Genomic DNA, 26,348 nt, shown 5'->3' with positions numbered 1-26,348 from the left:
CAAGGAATAATCCAGGCCTTTAAGCTCTATTACATTAGACGAACCTTCAAAATCAAAAAAAAATGTGGCCTGCTCTGACTGCAGAAAATGACGAGGAATCTGTGCAAGCTCAAATTTTGATGGCAAGCATAGCCGAAATCGCGAATGGAATAGGACGAGATGGGTTCGAACAGATAGAATCAAGAGACATTCAGGAATTGCTTGAATCAGAAGATGAAGATTTGACTGAAACCGACTTGGAGGAAATGTTAAATTCACAACCTATTGAAGAAGAGGCTTCAACAAGCACTGGAAACGTGACATTCAATTTGAAAAATCTTAGTGAAGGTTTAAGAATGGCAAATGAGTTCTGCGATTTCTTTATAAACATTGATCCGTCTATGGAACGAAGTCTAATTTTTAAGAGACAAATTGCTAATGCGACTGCTGTGTATCAGTCTGAATTGAAGGAGCTTTTGAAAACTACTAAGCAAGAAAAAATTACAAAATTCTTCAAACCATTGCCTAAGCCTTAAGATAATTAATTAAAATGTTCAAAAACTTCAATACATATTATAATTTTATTATATAAGGGATTATTCGTAGGTAATAGAAAACATCAGTGTTTATTTTGTTTTAAATCAATATTTTACATTTTTTAAAAAGTATTTGAGCATGGAGGAACTGTTCTTTGTATATGCAGAAGTCGAATATATCTGTTTTCTGCGTTTCCTGGCGTGTTTGTATTTTTACGGGCATGGCTCTTAGCAAAAATGCGTTTTTAATAGTTATATGCTCTATATGAGCCAATCCTCTGTAGAAATAAACATATGCATATAAACATATATGTAAGTTACTTTCTGTCTCTGTACATTTTACTTCCTCTAAGAATGAATAAAAAGACATCTACATATGTTTAAATAAATCATTTTATTTAATTTCATTTTTTTATTTTTTTACATTTTTATTATTACTTATTTAATTATTATATATATGAAATTATTGTATATATATATATATATATATATAAATTTTCAAAATTACTTACATATGCTGATTATCCATTTGTGTGTCCATTTTTGTTTGCTTATTTTTATTAAAAAAGCTTTTTACCTCACGTGGGGACTTTTTTAAGCTTTTTTAAGCTTTTTTCTTATGAGGTTTGAGCAAGAATAGCCTCACAAATTATGCCTCACAAGAAATCTCTCAAATATTTCCTCTCAACTCAGTTGAGAGGTTTTTTCAGAATAGGGCTGTTAGTTAGCCAATAGTTAGTAAAAATAAATAAATATATATATATATGTGGCAACTACCAGATGAAACGTTTACCAAATTCGGTGTATACTTTTAGGCTAGCCTAGTACAAGTAAAAAAGCTTAACTTAAAGAATGCAAATACAATTTGGTTCTTGTATTGGATAACAATAAAGCTTATACTATGGTAGTGACTTTTCCAAATTCCTTTTTGCGGGTCAAAGTCCAATAAGAAAAAATGGTAATAGGCTGCGTTACATATACTGAGAAACTTTTAGCAGGTGCAACAGCCTATCCACTCAATCATCTCACCGCACTTAAACTTCCTGTCGATCTCCGCGAAAAGCACCTTCGTAAACAAAAGAGTTGTTTATTTTAATTATTGTCAATATTTAAAATTATTGAATTTATTGATTTTATTTCTTTCACACTTTATTTTTCTCCACTTCTCTCCAGGAATGCCAGACAGTAATGAATCAGTGGAGATGTTATATGCTGCTTTGAAGTTAATGACATGAGAACCTGGGCAGACCTCTGACGACAGCTAATAATATTCATACTCAACTACAAGCCCCAGACTCCAAACCATATCCTTGTGGAGGAATTTCCCAGGAACCCATACAAAGGTACGAACATTTTTGGAGGAAGCAGAGAACTCCAGGCAAATACTAACCAGTAAGCTGGAATTATAACAAAACTTTGAAGAAAAGATTAATAAAATCAAGCATAGAATCTCTAATAGATAAGTTGCCCCCGCACATTTATTTAAAAATCAGCAATCATAACATACCAGATTTGCGAACACTTATAAGTCTCTTACAGGAAAATCTTACAGGCAATCAACAATCGACAAGCTACATTTGACCAGAACCGTTTTGGACAACAGTTCCAATACCAAAATCAACATCCATCATATTCAAATTCTGTTGTACCCAATCAACCTACTAAGCGAGTGGGACCATCCAATAGCGATCAGAGTAGGATGAATATTGAAGAGTTAAGACATCAGGAGGAAGCTGCTTATCAGCAACAAATATCACTTTAGTATCCGACTTATGACTATTCGAGTTATTATCCGGAACACCATGACCAAACAGACAACAGCAACTAGAATTTACCACAATTCCCATAGACCGATACAAATGAGACAGATGAGGACACACAAGAACCAGATACCGTGCAAGCAGAAACCAAATACCAGCCCCGGAAGCCACCAATATATAATAATACAATAGAAAGACACAACTTTAAAGTGCCTTATTGACACAGGTTCCACGATCAACATGATATCCTAGAACATATTCTATCTACCAGTGCAGAATACAACTTGCCTGATTCACTTATCTTAAATAAAAGCATAACCATAATATCAAAATTTTTGTTCCCAACCCCTGAGGAATTTTTACTGCACCCTTTTTCTGAGAATTACGATCTTTTGGTGGGAAGAAAGTTGTTAGCACGGGAAGAGGCCGTGATAAATAATCATAAGTACGAGGTGACTCTTTACAATAACAAATATCCATTGATAAACCACAACACAATACGCAAGAGGCCGTGATAAATTATCATAAGTAAGAGGTGACTCTTTACAATAACAAATATCCATTGATAAACCACAACACAATACCGGAACAAACCCACTTCCAACACACACCTCACAATATGCTAAACCAGCCGGACAACTCCAAGTTTCTTAGAGCAAGGTGCACAATTCACAAAATTGAGCCCATTCAGACTGCAACATCTTAATTTCGAGGAAAAACAAAAACTGTGCTCTCTTTTGCAGAGGTGCCATACAATATCAAGAAGGCGACAAATTGACATTTACCAATCAAACTAAACATTCTATCAATACCAAACACAACTTACCCATCACGCATCAGGCAAACAAAAATACAGAATTGTAATAGACTACCGAAAATTAAATGAAATAACAGTTAGTGACAGACATCCAACCCCAAACATGGACAAAATATTGGGAAAGTTGGGAAGATGCAATTATTTCACCACTATTGATTTGGCCAAGGGTTTCCACCAAATTCAGATGGACCCGGAACCAAACGCCAAAACTCCCTTTTCCACTAAACACGGCCATTAAGAGTATTTGCGTATGCCATTCGGACGTAAAAATGCACCATCCACGATGCAACGTTGCATGAATGACATTTTATGCCTACTTTTAAATAAACACTGTCTCGTATACCTAGACGACATAATAGTGTTTTCAGCATCCCTCGACGAACACTTGAGGCCACTCGAGTTGGTTTTCGAAAAACTAGCCGAAGCTAACTTGAAGCTACAACTCGACAAATGTCAGTTTTTAAAACAAGAAACAAAATTTTTGGGACACATTCTGACACCAGACGGCATAAAACCTAACCCCGAGAAAATTAAAGCCATACAAAAATAACAATCCCCACTAAACCAAAGGAAATAAAAGCCTTCCTGGGACTTACAGGGTATTACCCCAAATTCATGCCGAATTTTGCAGACATGCCAAACCCATGACTAGGTGTTTGAAAAAAGACACAAAGCTCGACATTTCCAACCCGGAATATATCCTGCATTTAAAAAATTAAAATGTCTAATTTTAGAGGATCCTAAAGACGGACATCCAATCAGCTACATTAGTCGAACTCTTAACGAACACGAAATCAGTTACAGCACAATTGAAAAGGAACTATTGGCAATTGTATGGGCCGCAAAAACTTTTCGTCACTACCTACTGGGAAGACACTTGGAAATATCTAGTGATCATCACAACAAAATGTTTCAAAAAACACATAACTCAAATCTTTTATTAGACTATGACCGAAGAAAAAGCCAAAGAGTATTTGATTAACTATTTTTGTGACAAGAATAGCGCGTTGTATATTGAAAGCGACGCAGATTTCAAAATCATTCAAACCGCACACAGAGAGATCATAAACAAGAATTATACAAAAATTCTTCGCAGCCTGATTTTGTTGAAAAACGTACGTACTCACGCAGAATTCTAGGAGCTGGTCCTAACTACTCATGAAATGAAAACTACACCTAAACCAGAACATTGCCGCTATAAATTCATGATAGATATTTATTCATCCGAAGGCAAACATTATTTGAGCTGCATGAAAGGCAAATTATTACAAGATCACTAATAGAAACAAAGTTACCCATTATTACAAAACACAATTTAAAAAACGTAAGAAAATTAATCAGATCCCAACTCCACAGGTACTTGGTGCACAGTAGCATTGCTGCTCATTTTGACTGACACAGGCCACACACAACAAATCCATATAAATAACATTACCACCGGCTACGGATATCTCCTTTTTTGAGGCAAACCAGTTCAGATACCATCATCCTTTGAACAGCATTGTTTAACCATCAACTTGACAAAAAAAAAAACAGGTAACAGATTACTTTGAAGAAAAGCTGCGTGGCGGTTACCAGGCACCACTAATAAAATTTTTATGCAATAAACTAAAAAGAGAGTTGAATTGGATAACCTTGCACCACAAAAGCAGGGAGAAACGTGGATTTTTTAACATTGTGGGCCCATCCTTAAGATACCTTTTTGGAACACTTGACGATAACGATCGCTCAGAGACACGAAAAAAATTGGAGGCAAGGACGCACTACTCGGTGAGGGTACATGAATTAAACGACGCGATACAACTAATAAACACTGGAATGCAAAACATGGAAAACACTATAAACATTCAGAACCAAATTAACGCCTTTTTATACGAACTAATACTCTCTAGACTAGGACTGTTTTCCCCAAACTATTGAATTATGACAAACTCGAAAACGTTGACAGCCAAAATATTTTAAGCATTAAAACATCCATTAGTTATATCGCACATACCTACTAACTTCTTCTTTTTCTTTACTGGCGTAGACACCGCTTACGCGATTATAGTCGAGTCAACAACAGCGCGCCAGTCGTTTCTTCTCTTCGCTACGTGGCGCCAATTGGATATTCCAAGCGAAGCCAGGTCCATCTCCACTTGGCCCTTCCAACGGAGTGGAGGTCTTCCTCTTCCTCTGCTTCCCCCGGCGGGTACAGCGTCGAATACTTTCAGAGCTGGAGTGTTTTCGTCCATTCGGACAACATGACCTAGCCAGCGTAGCCGCTGTCTTTTAATTCGCTGAACTATGTCAATGTCGCCGTATATCTCGTACAGCTCATCGTTCCATCGAATGCGATATTCGCCGTGGCCAACGCGCAAAGGACCATAAATCTTTCGCAGAACTTTTCTCTCGAAAACTCGCAACGTCGACTCATCTGTTGTTGACATCGTCCAGGCCTCTGCACCATATAGCAGGACGGGAATTATGAGTGACTTATAGAGTTTGGTTTTTGTCTGTCGAGAGAGGACTTTGCTTCTCAATTGCCTACTCAGTCCGAAGTAGCACCTGTTGGCAAGAGTTATCCTGCGTTGGATTTCAAAGCTGACATTGTTGGTGGTGTTTACGCTGGTTCCAAGATAGACGAAATTATCTACAACTTCAAAGTTATGACTGTCAACAGTGACGTGAGTGCCAAGTCGCGAGTGCGACGACTGTTTGTTTGATGACAGGAGATATTTCGTCTTGCCCTCGTTCACTGCCAGACCCATTTGCGTTGCTTCCTTGTTCAGTCTGGAGAAAGCAGAACTAACGGCGCGGGTGTTGAGACCGATGATATCAATATCATCGGCATACGCCAGCAGCTGTACACTCTTATAAAAGATTGTACCTGCTCGATTAAGTTCTGCAGCTCGAACTATTTTCTCCAGCAGCAGATTGAAGAAATCGCACGATAGGGAGTCGCCTTGTCTGAAACCTCGTTTGGTATCGAACGGCTCGGAGAGGTCCTTCCCGATCCTGACGGAGCTTTTGGTCCCGCTCAATGTCAGTTTACACAACATATTAGTTTTGCGGGGATACCAAATTCAGACATTGCGGCATAAAGGCAGCTCCTTTTCGTACTGTCGAAAGCAGCTTTAAAATCGACGAAGAGGTGATGTGTGTCGATTCTCCTTTCACGGGTCTTTTCCAAGATTTGGCGCATGGTGAATATCTGGTCGGTTGTTGATTTACCAGGTCTGAAGCCACACTGATAAGGTCCAATCAGTTTGTTGACGGTGGGCTTTAGTCTTTCACACAATACGCTCGATAGAACCTTATACGCGATATTAAGGAGGCTAATCCCACGGTAGTTGGCGCAGATTGTGGAGTCTCCTTTTTTATGGATTGGGCATAGCACACTTAAATTCCAATCGTTGGGCATGCTTTCGTCCGACCATATTTTACAAAGAAGCTGATGCATGCTCCTTATCAGTTCTTCGCCGCCGTGTTTGAATAGCTCGGCTGGCAATCCATCCGCCCCCGCCGCTTTGTTGTTCTTCAGGCGGGTAATTGCTATTCGAACTTCTTCTTGGTCGGGCAATGGAACGTCTTTTCCATCGTCATCGATTGGGGAATCGGGTTCGTCTTCTCCTGGCGTTGTGTGTTCACTGTCATTCAGCAGGCTGGAGAAGTGTTCCCTCCATAATTTAAGTATGCTCTGGGCATCGGTGACTAGATCACCTTGGGGGGTTCTACATGAGTATGCTCCGGTCTTGAAACCTTCTGTAAGCCGCCGCATCTTTTGGTAGAATTTTCGAGCATTACCCCTGTCGGCCAGCTTATCAAGCTCTTCGTACTCACGCATTTCGGCCTCTTTCTTTTTCTGTCTACAAATGCGTCTCGCTTCCCTCTTCAACTCTCGGTATCTATCCCATCCCGCACGTGTTGTGGTCGATCGTAACGTTGCGAGGTAGGCAGCCTGTTTTCTCTCCGCTGCGGCACGGCACTCCTCGTCGTACCTGCTGTTCTTTTGCACCTTCCGAAAACCAATGGTTTCGGTTGCAGCTGTACGTAAGGAGTTTGAAATGCCGTCCCACAGTTCCCTTATACCGAGTTGTTGACGAGTGCTCTCAGAGAGCAGGAGTGCAAGCCGAATAGAAAATCGCTCGGCTGTCTGTTGTGATTGCAGCTTCTCGACGTCGAACCTTCCATGTGTTTGTTGGCGTGCGTTTTTTGCTGCACAGAGGCGGGTGCGAATCTTAGCTGCAACAAGATAGTGGTCCGAGTCGATGTTAGGACCTCGGAGCGCACGCACATCTAAAACACTGGAGACGTGTCTTCCGTCTATCACAACATGATCGATCTGGTTGGTAGTTTTTCGATCCGGAGACAGCCAGGTAGCTTGATGAATCTTCTTATGCTGGAATCTGGTACTACAGATAACCATATTTCGGGCCCCGGCGAAGTCGATCAGCCTCAACCCATTTGGGGATGTTTCCTCGTGGAGGCTGAATTTACCGACCGTAGTGCCAAAGATATCTTCTTTGCCCACCCTGGCGTTGAAGTCGCCAAGCACGATTTTGACATCGTGGCGGGGGCAGCTCTCATAAGCGAGCTCCAAGCGCTCATAAAAGTCATCTTTGGTCACATCGTCCTTCTCTTCCGTCGGGGCGTGGGCGCAAATCAGCGATATGTTGAAGAACCTCGCTTTGATGCGGATTGTGACTAGACGTTCATTCACCGGAGTGAATGATAGTACTCGGCGACGGAGTCTCTCTCCCACCACGAATCCAACACCAAACTTGCGCTCCTTTATATGGCCACTGTAGTAATGCCACAAGGACTACTCGTCTTTGTCCTTGTCCCGTCCATCGCATTTCTTGGACGGCGGTGATGTCAGCCTTTATTTTCACGAGGACATCAACCAGCTGGGCAGCGGCACCTTCCCTATTAAGGGACCGGACATTCCAGGTGCATGCCCTCAATTCGTAGTCCTTATTTCGTTTTCCATGGTCGTCATCAAAAGGGGGGTCTCTCATCCGAGGCTGGTTGTTGCTATTCGCTGGGGTTGTTTTTTTACGTGGCGGGTCCCAAACCCAGCGCACAACCCTATGTAGGGGATATTTCGCCTTCTCACGTTAGCTCGCCTTCAAACGGATGTTCTTAGGCTACCCAGAGGATACTTGGTCAAAGACCGGAAGTCGTGAGCTGCTTGAGTCATATGTAAAAGAATCGTTTCTGGCCACTCCCAAGTGAATGGCGATCAGAGAACTTTCCTCACTTGCGTGAACTTCTACATATGACTCCATCCTCCTACTAACTATTTACTAATAAACACACTGAAAATAATCCCCTACCCAGTCCCCAACGGCTATCAGCTGGAATATACAGACACATAATCCTATTTTGAAAGAATGAATAAAGTCTATAATAATGAAAACAAAGAAATAAACAAAGAATGCGTCACCAATTTTATTAAACGTTTAAATCCAATTTGTTACTTCAAACCAGTAAACACAAGAGATATAATAAAATACATAGAGCCTAATATAATCATTTCTTGGAATTTGACCAAAACCAGTCTTAAACAAAACTGTCAAAATTTAAACAATAATACAGAAATAGAAAGAAACAAAATGATAAGGAAAACCTTTTAAGTCCATTAATAGACTTAACCCCATTATATGCACCGATAAACAAAAATCAAAACTGTACAACACGACGATATTGTCGAACTCATTTCACAAAATAACACTACACTTCATATGCTAAAAAAAGGTACGTGTGGAGTCCCTACGCGCGGAAGAAGTTATATTTCTTAGTGATATTCAGAAACAAAATGCGAAACAATCATACATACATATATTATGTCGTTTGCACATTTGTCTGTATGTTTGCGAAAGCAAATGTTATGCAAAAGAATATTTCTATACTTAAACAAAATTATTAGAACCATCGTATGTTTCTTACATGCATAACCAAACCATACTTAAGTCAGTGCAACCTAAGTGTCAATGGTGGTGTTGGTGGTAAGCGCTTGGAAAGTCAAGATGCTAACACAGGTTCGAATCTCGACAGAATAAATTTTTAATTTTTTGCTTTTAACATCGTATACTATCCAAATAAATATTTTTCTTACTAATAGAAATTAAATTTATCACAGCAATATACATATACATACATAAGAAAAATATTTATTTGTATAGTATACGATGTTAAAAGGCATACATCTTCTATCCCATCTTGTGTATCTGCACATGCTCATATGAGTGTATGTATACGCCAGAGACCTGCACGATTAAGGTAGGCATCGTACTATTACGTTACTAAGTAACACTTCTGACGATTACCACGATGCGAAGGTAACATTGCGCATCGGCATCGCGGCATCGTACGATTACTATCTGGTATCGTCAATGGCAAATGAAACGAAGTTCTTTTCTTCGCGCACAATACTTATTGAGTAACATGCAGTGGTCGGCATGAGAGGATCTGTCACTGTGTTGGTGAGCACGAAAAAAAGTAGCAAAAAGAGTAGCCCAGTGAGAAATTGGAATTAAAATTAAGCAAATTTTATAAGCAAAATTATAAAATAATGAAAATTAACAAAATGTATTTTAAGGATATATTCCCTATTATCTTTAAAAGACTTGGAACATAAAAGGTATTGCATGCCACCAAAGGCATTTAGAAACATAAAATATTTCTCGCAGGGCATATTTGGTTTTGCGCTATAGTCTTACATGATGCTAATTCGTTGCTGGCTCGACAACGACTGAACGATAGAGCGTAATAGGCTAGTTAGTGAAAAACGCTTCCTTCCTTCCTTCCTTCCTTCCTTTTCCTTCCTTATCGGCAAAATGAGTGCACAGTCAAGAACGTGGTAAAAACGCAGAAATCAGCCATCTTTGCTTTGCTTTCATTTGAACAATGTTGCCATTGCCCAATACGCATATATAGTTTTAAGCACATCTTTGTTTTCAATAACAATTTTTTACAATATAAAATATCAAAACTGAAAACAAACTATTAAAAATAGTTTATATATTTATAAATAATAGCATTCGACTCTGATTTTGAGTTATTTTAAGAAAATTTCAAACATATTGAACAAATTGAATTATATAAGTTGATAATTACTGCAGTATATCGATATTGGCAACCTTGCGTTGTGAGAGAGCAATCAGCTGAGACGTTTACGACGGCAAAAATCCAAATGTCGCAGATTCTCACGTCAACGTCACGTCAGAGTAGCGTTTTTCACTGTTCAGTTACATTGCGCGCCCATAAGATAGGTCGTCCCAGCTGACACGACCCACGATTCTGCGTTGTTCACTAACCAGCCTATAAGCGTACGTGTGAAGTTAGTTTGCACAATTGTGCTAAGAAATGCCGACCACTGGTAACATGTTAGTAATCGGCGATGCCGCGAAGCCGATACCCACGATGCCGATGCCCACGATGCCAAAGTACCGTTACGTAGCGTGTACTCGCCGCATCGGCATCGCCACTAACATGTTACTTTTTTAATTACTCGTGCAGGTCTCTGGTATACGCATGTGCGCGTCCAGAAATTGAAATCATATTTTCATCACTTATTTATTACTTACTTATTACATGTGCGCGCATTGACTTGCATGTTCATACATTCATATGTACTTATATGTGCATATATTTGCATACATTGCCGAACAAATAAATAATGCACAAGCATACAAACATACATATGCGTACACATATGAATATGTCACCAATAAAAAATTGATCTTCACAAGTCAATATGGCAGCCAAATTGGCGAAGAATAAGTGTAGTAAATTTTACAACAAAAACGATTTCATTCATGAACGCAGGCGCAAATTCCACAAGCGATCTCGCTTCATTCATAAAAACAGAGGCCATAACATCTCCCCGCGCATGCCTTTGCCAACAAGTTGTCTTTTCGCGACGATGGCAAAAGCCAAAAATCATAAATTGCACAACTTTCTGGTGCTTCTCGCAAAAATCTGCGTCGATATGTATTCACGAACATACGTATACATACATACATATTTACGCATGTTTGTAGGCGAAGCTGCTACAGCGACAAGGGGTGACAATCGGCGGCCATTACTTTACTTATGCCATAGAAATTCTATTGCTACGAATATGGAAATGACAACGAAATAATGCAAATATGCATATTTCTAAAGGTCATTAATTTCTTTGAAGAAATGAAAGGAATGAATGATCCTGAGAAGTATAGTCTTAACTTTTCAACGGCCAACGCAGAGCATTTTAACCAAAAGGAATTCATTCATTAAAATCACCACTCACGATTTTCGAAGAAACATCATTTCTAATATGCCACAAGACAAAATTAGAAATGAACTTCATAAACCTCACGCTGTCAGATAAAACGATATACCTCGTCATCGCGGGTCGATTTCCAAAAAATGTAAATGAAGAGTAACTACAGAAATGATCCTTTAAAGTATAGCCTTAATTTTTCAACGGCCAACGCAGAGTATTTCAACCAAAAGATACGCATAATAGTTGAGAATTCGTTGAAATGAAAGACAAACGAAAAAAAGAAGTATAACTTCAATAATGCACAAGGATATAAACATACATATGCGCACACATGTGAATATGTCACCAACCAAGAATTGAAACATCGTTCTACAAAAACAACAACAGCATAAGCATGCAGCATTGTGTTGTTGGTAGAAAAGCCGAGCTGTGCCGAAAGAAACGAACAATCGATCGCTGATTGTCACCGCTTCGCTTGCTGCTCGAACATCTTCGCAGACAAGGTTGCGTTAGATTCCTATTGAGCAAGGTTGCGCAACCTGAATCTATCGCAACCCTTTCCGAACTCGTATAAGAAGTATAACTTCAATAATTATTATAACCACTGCACTTATAAGTATTATTATTCTTATACTCAAAATCCATTTATAAAGCAAAATGCAAAATAAAGAAAACAAAATCAGAATATGCCGCAGGAAATTGAATTAGAAGAGGCACCATTGCCCACATTGTACCCATCTATCCCAGCCCAAGTATAGGTTTCTTTTTGTGCCTTTGAGCAACATGGTGTCTGTAGAGACCCACACTAGTGTTGTGTGAGTGTGGGAGACACAACGATTCAGAGTAACGAACATGAATATGAGTTAGTTGAATATTGAGCGTGACCTTGTAAAGTCGTACTATCAATGAACTCAATAAAATATCATATTTCCATTGCATAGCATTACCGAGAATAATTGTATTTATTATCGGATTGTTTAGAAGTAAACAAGTAGGTGAGGTATTACAGTGGCGACGAGGATGGGATCAAATTGACTCGGAAAAAGTGTAATTCATAATGTGGAAAATTTCTGTATGCCACATTTTATAAGTGTAAAATGGCCGCCATTCGTCTTCAATACTCGTCAATGTGATTCGGCGAGTTTAAAATCCACTCGTTCTGAGCTAAATAAAGAGTACATGTTTCGTTTCAGATGTAATTCAACAAGTGGGCGAAACATTGGATTGTGTGGGGATAGAGAATACACAAACAAGCCAAAAGGCGTGTGAAAAGTACGTAAAGGAATTGCATTAAATTGCGCATGTAAGCCAGAAAGTGTCGAATTCAATTTCGTTAGAATCAAGGGTATTAAATACGAAAGCGAGCTCAATTAATTGTGCCCATGTATCACAGGGTGACCAATTAAATTTTGTCAAAGCCACTATAAAGGCGCTATAAAGGTTTAATAAAATCTGATTTCAGAACAGAGGGTGTAGAAATCAATTTTGTCAGTGGATAATACGTAAAGTGACAAATTTAATTTTGTCAATGCCACCAGGCGATTTGGAGACGTAACAAATTCGACAAAAGTGACAAATTAAAACTTTGCCAATAATAACAAGCGTAACGCAGGTACCACAACGCACTCGTAGTAGAAATGGAGATTCGTCCATTCTTGTGCGACAACATAGATAAGGCCCTTGTTCGGTCAGAGTGGGAAAGGTGGTTTCGATCCTTCTCCTTATACATATCTTCAAGCCGAAGACTTAAGTGATGTAGTGAAAAAGAAAAACAAATTACTGCACCTGTTGGGCCCCCAACTGCAGGAAGTAGCTTTTAACATTCCTGGTGCCTTAGTCGAGGGAAGTAAGGAAGTGAACTCCTTCGAAGTATTAGTAGCCAAACTTGATGAATACTTCTCGCCAAAGCGTAATTCTACTTTCGAAAGATACCTTTTTCGAAATTTATCCCCTGTTGAGGAGAAAAACTTCAATAAATACTTACTAAGATTCCAGCATCAAGTGTCGAAGTGCGAATTCGGGAAAACGGCCGCAGAAATAAATGAAATTTGCACCAAAGATAAAATAATAGACTCGTGGGCTCCAGTCGACTTGAAGAAAAAGCTTCTAGAGAAAGAACAGTGTTTAAAAGAGATAGTAGAAACCTGTCAAATTTATGAACAAATATCCAAACAATCGGAGTCTATGTTTACGAAGTCGGCCGACGAGTCTGTTAATCGAATTACTGCAAAGTCACGCGGGGCAAAGCAGAAAAATGATGAGTGTGACAGATGAGGCCAAAAGGGACATTTTAGTAATGATCCAAAATGTCCGGCAAAGTCTGCGTAATGCAACAAATGCGGTTTGATTGGACATTGTGCTAGAAAATGTAGAACAAAGAAACGAAAGAGCGGCCACAATCAAAGTTCTCCCAAGAGGAAGCGCACAGAGTCATACAAAGTGCGAAATATAGGAACGAACGAAGAAGAAGAGGTAAAATTCCTAAAAAAAAATCACGTCTGAAGCCATTATTTTCGTCATGCAAGAGGTGTTTAGTAGATTGGGCATACCAAACTCAATAAGGGCGGATAATGGCAGACAATTCACCAGCTCCGAATTTAAAGGCTTCTGCAATAATCACAACATCACTTTAATTACGACTTCCCCATATTGGCCGCAGGAGAATGGGGAAGTTGAAAATATGAACAAGTCGTTAGTAAAGAGGTTAATAATCGCGCACAACAACAAACGAGACTACAAGAAGGAGATCGAGAAATTTGCATTGATGTACAATGTCACGCCCCACGGTACAACAGAGATAAAATCCCAGGTATTCAGGACTTAACAGACGACATGTTGGACTCGGCTGCCCGAGATTATGACATTATTAACAAATGGAAAGGGAAAAAGAAGGCGGACATGAGACGAATGGCAAAAGAAAGCGACATTGAGGTAGGGGATAAGGTCTTATTAAAGAACGTGGTATTCGCGCACAAACTTACTGTAAAACTTCGATCCGACGGAGTACACAGTAAAGGAAAGGAGTGGGAATGAGGTGATAATAACAGCTGGGGAAAAAACGTTAAGAAGAAACATTAGTCACATCAAAAGGCTACCAGCATCCGAAACAATCTCAGACAACGAAAGTAATCCTACGACTTCAGGACAATCCATGCAGTGCGGTCAACCATCACAACAAATCTCAACTGACGCCACTTCTTCAACGGGAGCCCCGGCGGCAGACCCAGAGGCTTAACAAAGATAAAAGAAAGACGAAAATAAGGAAGGGATGTAGAGACCCACACTAGTGTTGTGTGAGTGTGGGAGACACAACGATTCAGAGTAACGAACATGAATATGAGTTAGTTGAATATTGAGCGTGAACTTGTAAAGTCGTACTATCAATGAACTCAATAAAATATTATATTTCCATTGCATAGCATTACCGAGAATAATTGTATTTATTATCGGATTGTTTAGAAGTAAACAAGTAGGTGGGATATTACAGTGTCTCTTCGTATTTTGGCTTTCGGGATTTGCTTTTGCAATTAAACCAGTGTTTTTTTTTGTAAGAGCGCTTTTTTGGTGTGAGAGGGGATATCTGCTGTAATGAAGCATTGAATTGTGTCTTTTGTGACAATATAAGCAATTAAATTTGCTTTTGCAATTATTAAGATTGTGTAAGTGGGACAAGCAGTTTGTGCAGAGTCTTTTTGACCTGACAAAGTTGTTCCTTTCATTGACATTCAATTTTTTAAACTTCTCGCAAGTTTTAAGCCTGTGCCCTCTTTTACATGGTTCGCATGACGTCTGTTTTTTCAGTTCGGATGTGAACGAGTGCGTTTTGTAAAAGGTTTTGTTTAAATTGTTTTTGTTACTAACTTGGAGTCTATTTAAGCTTCCATTTTGGTCGTGTTTGTTCTTCGTTTTGATTATTTTTTCTTCTAACCTTTCCGCAATTTCATATTGGGTGGTGAGAAAATCTTTCATTTGTTGCCACGTTGGGCACTTCTTTTGTGATGAGAGCGATTGCTCCCATAGAAGTAACGACTTTTCTGGCACTGGGGCGGTGCAAATGTTTACCAGAATTGGGTCCCAGCTGTCTGTAGGAATATTTAGTGATGACAGAATCGACAAGTAATTTGAAACAGTGGATTCTAGTTTGATGAATTCTACACTTGTTCCTTTCTTAACTTTTGGCAAGTTCGTTAGTGTCGTTACTTGTTTATCGACCAGTATTCTTTCATTTTCGTATCTCGCTTTTAGAGCTTCCCTAGCCAAATTGAAATTATCGTCATTAAGAGCGAACTGTTTTACTATGACGCCTGCTTGACCTTTTGTCTTGTATCGTAGGTGATACAATTTTTGTGCTTTTGATAGTTCTGGATGGTTGATGTAAACGGCCGTAAACATGTCCCGGAAGGATGGCCATTCTTCATAACCTCCATAGAATGTTTCTGTGTCACAGGGGTCAGCTCGAGGTAGATGCCTGAACTTGCCTTTTGACTGTCTATTTGTGGCAGCTTTGCTCTTCTGTGGGGAGTAGGTGCAATTGCTTTTATTAGCTTTAATTGATCCGAGATCATAGCTTTCGTTTCTTCATACTGGTCTAAGCAGTTTTCGTATACTGTGTAAGCCGAGGACTTAAAATTATGTGGCAAGTCTGAATCGTTAAATTCTAATATGGCGTCATGAGCCGCTTGGAAGCGAGTCCAACAATTTTTAAGATTTTGGCTATTTATTTCTAATAACGATTCCGAGTTTTCGTAAATCGGTAAAGCGGCAAATCTAGTGCAGTATCTTGTTAAACTGTCACTTTCTGAAATGAATTTAACAACCTGTTTTGAGCGTGTAGCTCCTGCAGGTGTATTTTGATTTGTGTCATTATGAACCATTTGTGCAAAATAATTTTTTTTTATATATATTTTAGTTTGAAAATATATTTGAATTAATTACTATTAAAAACCGCGTTCTTTGTTTATTAAAATATTTGATGTCCGAATGATTTTTTATTTAGGTACACCCTAATACTCGGACTTATATGTATGTTTGCATGTGAGTATGAAGTTGCCTATGTTTTGTGCAATTGAGAGCTCGTCGAAGAGATCAATATGCTTTGTACATAAGTATGCACGATTTGTTTGTTATGCCTTGTTCGTAAGCAATTGAGAGCTCGTTAGAGAGATCAATTAGCTTTTTGTCCACAATTCTGCTTGTTTTTGTTTGCCAAAGAACAAGAGGTATTGCTGGATAATTGCAAATGTGGACTTTGAACTTTTGGTTTTTTTGAGATTTTGTGCTTTGCGTCACAGGCAGATTTTGCCGTACGTTTATATGTAAATGATCCTATATTATTTTGAAAATGAGAACGAGTTGAAAAAAGTAATTTTCTTCGTGCTTTTAAAATGCACTTTTGTGTAGCTTCTATTAGACCCGTCGTCTAATATGCATTATAGACATATATGTACATACATATGTATATATCTTTGTGGATTATATTTATTTTGTATCTGGTTTTATATTTTGTTTTATATTCTCAAAATATTTCTTTTCTTAATTATTTTATGTAGTTATGCTTATGCATTTATGTAGGTATATACAAACCTATGTACCTATACCTTATGTATGAATGTTTGCATATAGATATGTATGTATGTAAATTTATGTATGATTACTTTAATTTGGTCTCTTTTTAATACGTTTTTATTAGCTTCACTTGTATGTAAATTAATAAATTGTTTGGTTTTCGAGTAACTACGGGCAACTGCCTGTGGTCGACTGCCGTTTTCTTTATTATCTTTTTCTTAAATACAATATTTTGCTTAAGCCTAGATAAAAATATTAATCTTACATTCTAGGAAGTATATCTTCAATCCACTTGAGATAGGACATATGTAGGACATATGTTACAAGTGGAAAGATTCATCTTACAATCTATGAGTTATATTTTTGGACCACCTAAGGCGGACAGTATTAGGAAAGTACCATATGGGTTACATATTTATAACAGAAATACAATATGTTCATGTAACATGAACTGGTGGTATTAACTCCCCCACCTCTAAATTGAAGCGTCCCGATTCAAAGGGATATAGTACGTGAGGCTATTGACTATTTTATCAATTTAAACAGTTCCATTTTAAAATCTTAATTTATATGTACAATTTATTTAAATTTGACTCCTAGATACATTTTATATTATCTTTGACTTATAATTATTTTTTTGATTGAAGTCTTTTTAAATGTGACAACTTTTAGACAAAAATTTCTTTTTCTTGCATATTAATTTAAGATTTGATATTATCTTTATGTATTATTCTGTTTCTGTTTTGTATTTTAATTGTATTTCCTAAATCTTCTAATACTACTTGTCTTTTGTACTTGGGGTTCAATTTATTTCTTTCCCCATAAATTTTTTCATAAATAATATCTCCTTTTTTATAACTTTTCTGAAGCCTTTTCTTGTTATGATGCTCTAGCATTTTCTCTTGAGCATTTTGTAACACATTTTTCATATTATCATGAGGCTCTTTATTAAATAAAATGTTGCAAGGTTGTTTACCTGTTACAGAATGAATTGTTTTATTATACTGTTGAACTGCTCTCATAATTGATTCAAAATTACTAATTGAGTTGTGTTCTTGCTTTAAACATCTGGAGATTTCAGTCAGTGTTGAATGAACTCTTTCTATTTGGCCATTACATGTGCTGTGGCGTGGTGTACAATAATAAATTTGCACATTAATCCTTTCCAATAAAGACTTGAACTGTATTGTACTTAAGCCTGGTTCATTATCAATAACTATACTTTTAACATTTGGAAATGTTTGTAACAGTTCCAAAACTTTTTCTTCTAAATTTGATTTGTCTTCTATATATTTTACGATTAGAAATTTGGAATATGAATCTATACATGTAAGAAATTTAAGCTTTTGTGCGAAAAAAATATCTATATGGAGTTGTTCTCCCTCTTTGTTTGGTATTGGTGCTTCTCCTATTGGAATTAGTTTCGGATGTCTTTCATATTTATTACTATTACATATGCTACAATTTTTTGCGTACTGTTTAAATTGTTTTATCATTAAAGGCCAATAATATTGCTGCCTAATTTGTGCCAAATTTTCCCTATAATTTCTATGTGCTCTATTATGTGTTTGCTCGATTATCGATCCTTGATCTTCTTTATTGCATATATCATTAGGGAATAGTTTAGTATATAGGAATTTTATCGTGGGAAATGTCTCCTTCAAAATGTTTTTTATTGCATATAGCACTTCGGGTGTGCAAAATATTCCTGTAACTACTTTTGGATTCATATATTCTTTTAAAATACCAATTATATTTTCTGGTCTGTCATATTCAATTAAAAAACGTTTATTATTAAAAGAAGAAATAGTCTCTGAGACAGTAATTCTTGCTCCATTATCGATTACTATCTGCTGCTTAAAATGATTCAAAGGTTTTTTTGTTTCATGAATTTGGTACTCATCGCTACTTTCTGCGGAATGTTGGGTTTCTATTAGTGATTCACTTGAGTCACTCGACTCACATGAACTAGTTAAATTATTTAATACTTGTCTTGATAATGCGTCAGCAACTTCATTAGAAATTTCCACATTATTTATTTTTAAAGTGTTGTGAGCATTTGCTTCATTAATTTTTCTATCCTTAGTATCATTTTTGCAAATATTATCATTGACGGGTGCCTCCGGACTTTTTTGTCCCAAGGGGTTTAGTATAATTGAATCATTGGGAAAATTTATTTTCTCTGTTTTATTATTCCCATATATCAATTTTCTATTCGGAATATCAATTGTCGCTCCGATTTTATTTAGGAAATTAATTCCGATTAAAAGATCGCTCTCTAAATTGTTAATTTCATAAAAACGTTCCTGTATACCAAACAGATTGATATTATGAAAATATTTTATTATGGTCGAACCATGAATGGCTCTAACCTTCTTCTTAATTACTAAAAGGTTTTTATTATTATAAATTCCAGCCCGTATATATGAGCTCGTTGCCCCCGTATCTATGAGAATTCTAAAGATTTGCCCAGTTTTTGTATCGGTTTTAATAACATACGGCAAATCGGAATTTACCCTTAAAAAATGGTTCTCACCAATATTATTGATTCTTTCAATTTTTGGTTGAGGTTGTGTGCTTATTTGTGCACTTTCAAATGACCTTTTTGGTATATTTGTTGGCTGATAATTTGTCTGCCAATTATATCTGTTACTCCTCACATGTGGTTGGTTTCTTTGCACATTATTGGGTTTATTTGTTAATTGGATTGATTGATCCACTTCCATAGGTTCAGGGTGATTGGCATACATTTGGTATGAATTATTATTTGTTTGGGAGTACCTTAAGTTATTCTGAAAATTCGAATATCTTCGATTAGCTTGAGGCTTGTTTCGTGAACCAATTTCATGATTGTTTTTAGTAAATTGCAAAGCAAATTGCGATCGTATTTGATTTGAATGAAGTTCTTGTGCTTTAGCAAGAGCATTTGGCAAATCGGTAGGTGTTAATGCAAATAGTATTTGGTTTAGAGGATAATTTAAACCAGTTATAAAAGTTCTTAACGCGGTTTCTCGATTCTTGATATTTAATTGTTTTGTAATATCTGAATTGGTGCCGTGCGTCATTATAGTTTTATTTATTAGTAATGTCAATTTCTGATTGACTTCATTATAATAATCAATTAAGGATGTCGATCCTTGTCTCATAACGCTCATCTCTTGATCAATTACGTGAATTGGTCGTCTGTCGGCGTAAGCAAAATCTAATCTTGCAAATATTGCTTCTAAATTCAAAACTGTGCCATGATTAGTTAACATATCATTGGCATTACCTACAATCTTATTTCGGAGGATAGTTAGTGCTCCAAAATACCTTCTGCTACCTTCAATATATAGGCTCATCGAATTTTTTGCAGCTTCTCTCCAGCTGACATAAGATTTACCGGAAAATTCTGGCAAAGACTTTATTATGTCTAAATTTTCGTCACATGTTATGGAATCATTAATTTCTTGGGTTTCATACTCAGTTACGAGTGACGCATCTATTAGAATTTTAATTCTATTACTCAACTGAGCTATCTCAGTTCTTAAGTTTGCGGTTTGTGTAGCTATTAATCTAGCTATATCGTCTACAGTAAAATTATTCACTGCCATTTTGAAAAATTATAAAATTATCCTGATCTCTTAAAAATTCTTTATTCCTATCGCCTCTTTTTTATAATCGTTATTTTTCGGGTTTGCCCTTTTTTATATACTATATGTATTTGTGAGTTTCATGAAGCAAATTAATACTCACAATAAACAATTTGTATACTTAATTTAATTAATAAATACATATGTATAAGCCTTACTTACAACTAATTTTATGTTGCTGCTTCTACTACTGCTGTTGTTACTGTTGCTATTGCTGCTGTTGCTGCTGTTACTACTGTTGCGGCTATTGTTGACTTTGCTGCTGTTGTTGCTTTTTAAGTCGAATTTTGGCGGTTGGTTGTGCAATGGTCGTCGTTGGCGGCCATGTGCGAGGTTTAAATGAAATCAGTTTGTTGGTGAAATTTCTGATTTACAGAATTTTTTTTATTTATTTGTTTTTATGTGGATAGTTTATAGATCCACGCACTTTCTTCTATTTGTTTGAAATTTTCAAAAATTTTCACTTTCAGTTTTTGGTTTTTCAATACACATTTTAAAATCACTTTATTTGTGAAACTGTTGTAGTTTTTTGTTTCTCAATTTTATTTATTTTTTCAATTGTTGTAACGCGTACGTTAGCTTGTTTTTCGCTCGTAATCCTTATAGACGTGGCGCGTTCGATAGGCAGTTGGCAAACACTCGAATTTTTTTCAATTGTGGCGCTGAGATTTTTTCTTATGTCTCTTGGTGATTTTTATTTTGCCGTTAATTGCTTAGTGCGTTTCGAGTAACACACTAGTATTTTTGTATTTCTTTTCTCGCGAGTTCGCGATACTTGTTTGCGTTTTGTTTTTGGTCCGACAGGAGTTTTACGATTCTCCTGGCAGGATCGCCAATTAATAAATTGTTTGGTTTTCGAGTAACTACGGGCAACTGCCTGTGGTCGACTGCCGTTTTCTTTATTATCTTTTTCTTAAATACAATATTTTGCTTAAGCCTAGATACAAATATTAATCTTACATTCTAGGAAGTATATCTTCAATCCACTTGAGATAGGACATATGTAGGACATATGTTACAAGTGGAAAGATTCATCTTACAATCTATGAGTTATATTTTTGGACCACCTAAGGCGGACAGTATTAGGAAAGTACCATATGGGTTACATATTTATAACAGAAATACAATATGTTCATGTAACATGAACTGGTGGTATTAACTTGTATGTATGTATGTAACTTTTTTAAGTGGTACTGAAACGTGGAATATTTGAACGACACTGTAGGAAGGCGATAGTAAGTGTAAGCAGCTCACCAAAAAGATGCGCTTAAAAGTATGCAACATCTATATAAAACTAGTTTTAGTGAAATTTAAATAGCATACTGATTTGGGCGTCGACCGTTCATGAGATGCAAGGTTGTACAGTAGAACATGCAGTAATTTGTCTGGGCTCTCGACTGTATAAACTAACAATAATAATGACGGAAAAATTCCTGCATTATTGTGAGAAAAGCGTGGGGTGCTTTGTGACATATTTTTCATATATCAAGCATTCCACGCTTTTCTCACAATAATGCAGAAATTTTTACTTCATTATTATTGTTAGTTTATACAAAGAATTATTTTTCACTTTTTTGTTTGATATGCTTTAAAAGCATGTTTTTTAGTTTTTTTAAACTATATTTATTTTGCTATATTTTTGATTTGCCTTCGCTTTTTTGTTTTGACTTACTCCTGCTCATTGCATCATTGAGCATAAAGGGTATTAGCGGAAAATAAATAGATAATTGAATTTGTTTTGATTTTTTTCGCTGTTAAAACAGATTTCGAAATACGGATTTTATATGTGCTATGTTTTACATCCATACATATGTGCATTAAATAGATTAATAGATTTAAAAGAAATAAATACGCTCACTTTGTATTTCCTAAAGGAGCGTTTTATGTGCTGTAAGTATGTAGTGTTTACAGGCCTGCGCGATTTGCTTCAATTCCTTTTCCTCTACAGTCTTTCAGCTGCCTGGTGTCTTGAGCGTGTTGCTGTTTGTATGTACATACATATGTATGTATGTTCAAGTTTTTAAGTCGCGCCCGAATGTTTTTTGTATTTATTTTTTTGGGCTTTCGCGCCCGGTTTATATGTTGTTTTATTATTTATTCGCGCCCGAATATTTGTTCTTGTCTAGTTTTAAGGTGCTTTAGAATTTTGAACCTTATTTGTATTTTAGTTTATTGTTTTTTTTTGTGTCACTGCACTCTGTTTTTTTTCTTTTGGGTTTCACCACACAATTCGTTTTTTTTTTTTGAGTCACTACACTTTTTGTTTTTTGTGTATCCGTATAAAAACTTATATTTTTTCTATCGCACCTTTTCACTTTTTTTTTTTAATTTTAGCACACTGCGCTCTTTTGTTTTTTTTCGGTTTTTTTTTTGTTTTGATTGTTCGCCACTGTTCTTCACTGCACTGCGTTTAATTTTGTTTTATTTTATTGTATCTAAAAATCCATAGTGCCTGTCATTATAGCTCGAAGGACCATGTTTAAAACTTGTAACCAGTAGATATAATGTCACGCACATTTGAAATAAAAGTACCGGGCTACTTGAGCAGTATGATATAAAATGTAATTTATTTAGAAAGTCTTTATATGTATTCTTACAAAGTTTATTTTATTAATATTAGATGTTCAATTATTTGGGGTAACCAACATAAACGAGTGAATTTAGATAGCGCGCCAGATCGCTGTAGACGAAAGCTTACTGTAGCGCGCAGGACGGGGGTTAAAAACGAAGAGGTTGTGCTTACGCGGCGCAGTGTGTGGACGAATGTGTTGTTCGAATTGTTTTTAACGAATTGTTAACGTGCGAATTGTATGTGGCTATGCGACGAGTGTCTGAAGAATTGTGTTCGCTATCCTTTTTCCCATCCTTATTGTTGAGTGGATTGATGTAGAAGTGTGGTGAATTGTGTTGAGTGGTATTGTACATATTATTAGTGTGGCGACCGCTTGCTGAGTGATGTTCTCAATTGTGGTGTTAATATTAAATTCAATATACAGGTATACATGTAGGTAAAGTTTCAGAAAATGAGATAGTTTTAAGTAGGCGGTATTTTCGCTACTTGGCGCTGAAAGCGCGTAGTTCTAGTTGTATTCGTCGGTCATGCTATACCGTTTTGGAAAGCTCATTTCACGCGCTAACACGTGTTTGATTGATCGTCGTTTATTTTAAGTTGTTTGTGAGTTATAGAAAATACGGCTTATTTTCCAGTACTACTACGATAAAGGCAAAAATGCATCTCAAGCCGCCAATAAAATTTGTGCAGTTTATGGACCCGATACAGTTTCCATTTCCACCGCACAACGATGGTTTCAACGTTTTCGTTCTGGTGTAGAGGTGGTCGAAGATGCTCCACGCTCCGGAAGGTCTGTCGTCGAAAATTGCGATAAAATAGCTGAATTGGTCGAAAGAGACCGGCATAGTAGAAAAAAATAAATAAAAAAAATTAAAAAATGAAATAAAAAATAAAATTCAATTAAAAATACCGCAAGACTTTTTTGACAACCCAATATTAAATATAAGTATTTTTCCATACCTATAGATGATAAGTTTCTTTTAGTTCCACTCATTGATCAACTTTTTTATAATTTTTCATAGAATGAATTTCGATGACTTTGCAGAAGAAATGGATTCCAAAGTGAAATGCTCACAATCGTTGGGCCCCCATAGAGGTTGTTTTGAACATAAATATTTTACATTTTTCAATAATATTTTTTTTTACAGATAAAAGTGTTATATCTCGTTTGCACTCCTTCAGAAGAACCTTCAAAAATTGTGGTACCGTCACCATCGTCTGGCGGCCACGCAGGTATTATGTATAGTATAATGTAAATATATTAGTATTTGCTTTAAAAAAAATACATTTATGTATTTTAGATATAATGGATGCCATTGGGACAAAGGTAGCAAAACTCATAAGTGGTGTTGAAGACCGTCTCACTGTCATTGAAAAGGCCTTAAAAGCTTAAAAGACAAAGTAAGTAATGCAGTTTTTATTTACAAAATAAAAAAGAAGCTAATTTTTATATTTACATTTCCATATGCCAGAAAAGGCCGAGGTGCAAGCACAAAGTAAGCTATTGCGCGAATGCCGCGTCATAGCGGAAAATACGCACCATTCAATTAGCCACATCACCGGTGACTTGGTAGAGATCGTGCGCTTCGTGGAAGACAAAATTTCATAAAAAGAAAACACATATTACATATGTACATGTTAGTTATAAGTTGTGCATATTAATTTTAAGTTGCATGTATTAGTTATAAGTTGTACATATTAGTTTTAAGTTGTAGTTTCTAGTTTTACTTTATATATGGTGCAGAGGCTTGGACGATGTCAACAAGGCTGTACGAGATTTACGACGACATTGACATAGTACAGCGAATTAAAAGACCGCGGCTACGCTGGCTAGGGGTCATGTTGTCCGGATGGATGAAAATACTCCAGCTCTGAAAGTATTCGACGCAGTACCCACCGGGAGAAGCAGAGGCAGACTCCACTCCGTTGGAAGGACCAAGTGGAGAAGGACCTGGCTTCGCTTGGAATATCCAATTGGCGCCACGTTGCGAAAAGAAGAAACGACTGGCGCGCGGTTGTTAACTCGGCTATAATCGCGTAAGCGGTGTCTACGCCAATTAAGAAAAAGAAGAATTTTCAGAATTATAATTTTTATATTGAAGTAAACTTAATCTTATATTATATTTGATTTTAATAAAAAAATTGACATTTTCTGCCGAATGTAATAATAATAGGCAAATTATTAGTTTAAGTAAATATGATTTTATAATTAAAAAATAATTAAAAAATACTGTTTTTTTTAATAATTGAATTTGGTAGAAGTAAAAAATGGGAAAAAGATATGCTGTTTGTTCCTGATAACATGTTTATATGTTAAAGGTAACAAACTGTTAATCAAAATAATAGTACTGATATAGAAGTATATTTGGGTAAAAAAGACTTTTTGTTATGCACAACACATAGGTAAGCTATGCGCTAATAAAAGTATTTGTTACCCGTAACAGACTGTAAAGAGAGTTGATAACAAATGTATGTATACTGTTAGAACAATGCAGCATGCGATATTTGCAATTGGTTAAAGTGAGAAAACCATTGAACATCAAAAGGCGACGTATTACTTTTTTTCCCACTCTCTGAACAAAAGTCACAAATATTTTAACGTATGCAAAAGTGAACAATAATAAGTCGCTTACACGTTTCCTAACAGTTACCCGTCTTGCAGAGTGCATACTTAAATACGTATGATGTAACAACATTTTCACAGCTTCTGCATTAATAATTAATCAGATTATTGAACGTAATTAATTTAAATTAATATTCATAAATATATTATTACAGGAGCTGAAACAAACAAGAACATTAGCTCGAAAAATTATTATGCGTACCGATTAATGATCCGGGGCGGCCGATATAATCAACTCAAGATGCGTGAGAAAAAGTACATTTACTAACGAGACGCTACTTACATCAACGACGACGTCGCCGGAATTGGTAACTCTGTCATTTTACCATATGCGAGAACATATACAGGATGCTATGACTTACATGCGCAAATATGGACGACCGTATTTATTTATCACGTTCACATGTAATCCAAAATGGCTAGAGATTACATTTTTGCTATTGCCTGGCCAAAATGCAATGCATAGTCTTGACATTACAGCACGTATATTCAGACGAAAGTTGAAGTCTATAATAAGCTTCATTACTACATTACATGTATTCGGTCCCACACATTGTTGGCTGTACTCAGTTGAGTGGCGAGGATTATTTCTGTGGAAACTCTAGATCCGTCT

General features: G+C 36.6%; 1 protein-coding gene, 1 long non-coding RNA gene and 1 other non-coding gene across 4 annotated transcripts in view; 1 reads left to right on the top strand and 2 right to left on the bottom strand.

Annotated features, from left to right (window-relative positions):
* LOC125775367 (uncharacterized) overlaps window positions 1–26,348 on the bottom strand; it is a 915,975-nt gene that overhangs the window by 133,717 nt on the left and 755,910 nt on the right. The gene's annotated exons all lie outside the window — the stretch shown is intronic.
* On the top strand, window positions 1,696–25,282 carry LOC125775731 (uncharacterized). Of its 2 annotated transcripts, XR_007421339.1 has the most exons (4): window positions 1,696–1,858; window positions 24,135–24,345; window positions 24,414–24,513; window positions 24,585–25,282. It is a non-coding gene; the product is annotated as an uncharacterized LOC125775731 (long non-coding RNA). The 2 variants fall into 2 exon arrangements; XR_007421338.1 differs by having other exon boundaries at window positions 24,135–24,513.
* On the bottom strand, window positions 11,314–11,534 carry LOC125775921 (small nucleolar RNA U3). Its single transcript, XR_007421434.1, has one exon. It is a non-coding gene; the product is annotated as a small nucleolar RNA U3 (small nucleolar RNA).

The sequence above is a fragment of the Bactrocera dorsalis genome, chromosome 1 (genome assembly GCF_023373825.1).
Source record: "Bactrocera dorsalis isolate Fly_Bdor chromosome 1, ASM2337382v1, whole genome shotgun sequence".
NCBI classification, from domain to species: domain Eukaryota; kingdom Metazoa; phylum Arthropoda; class Insecta; order Diptera; family Tephritidae; genus Bactrocera; species Bactrocera dorsalis.
The sequence above is the reverse complement of the archived record's forward strand: the minus strand, read 5'-3'. Positions and strand labels throughout refer to the sequence as shown.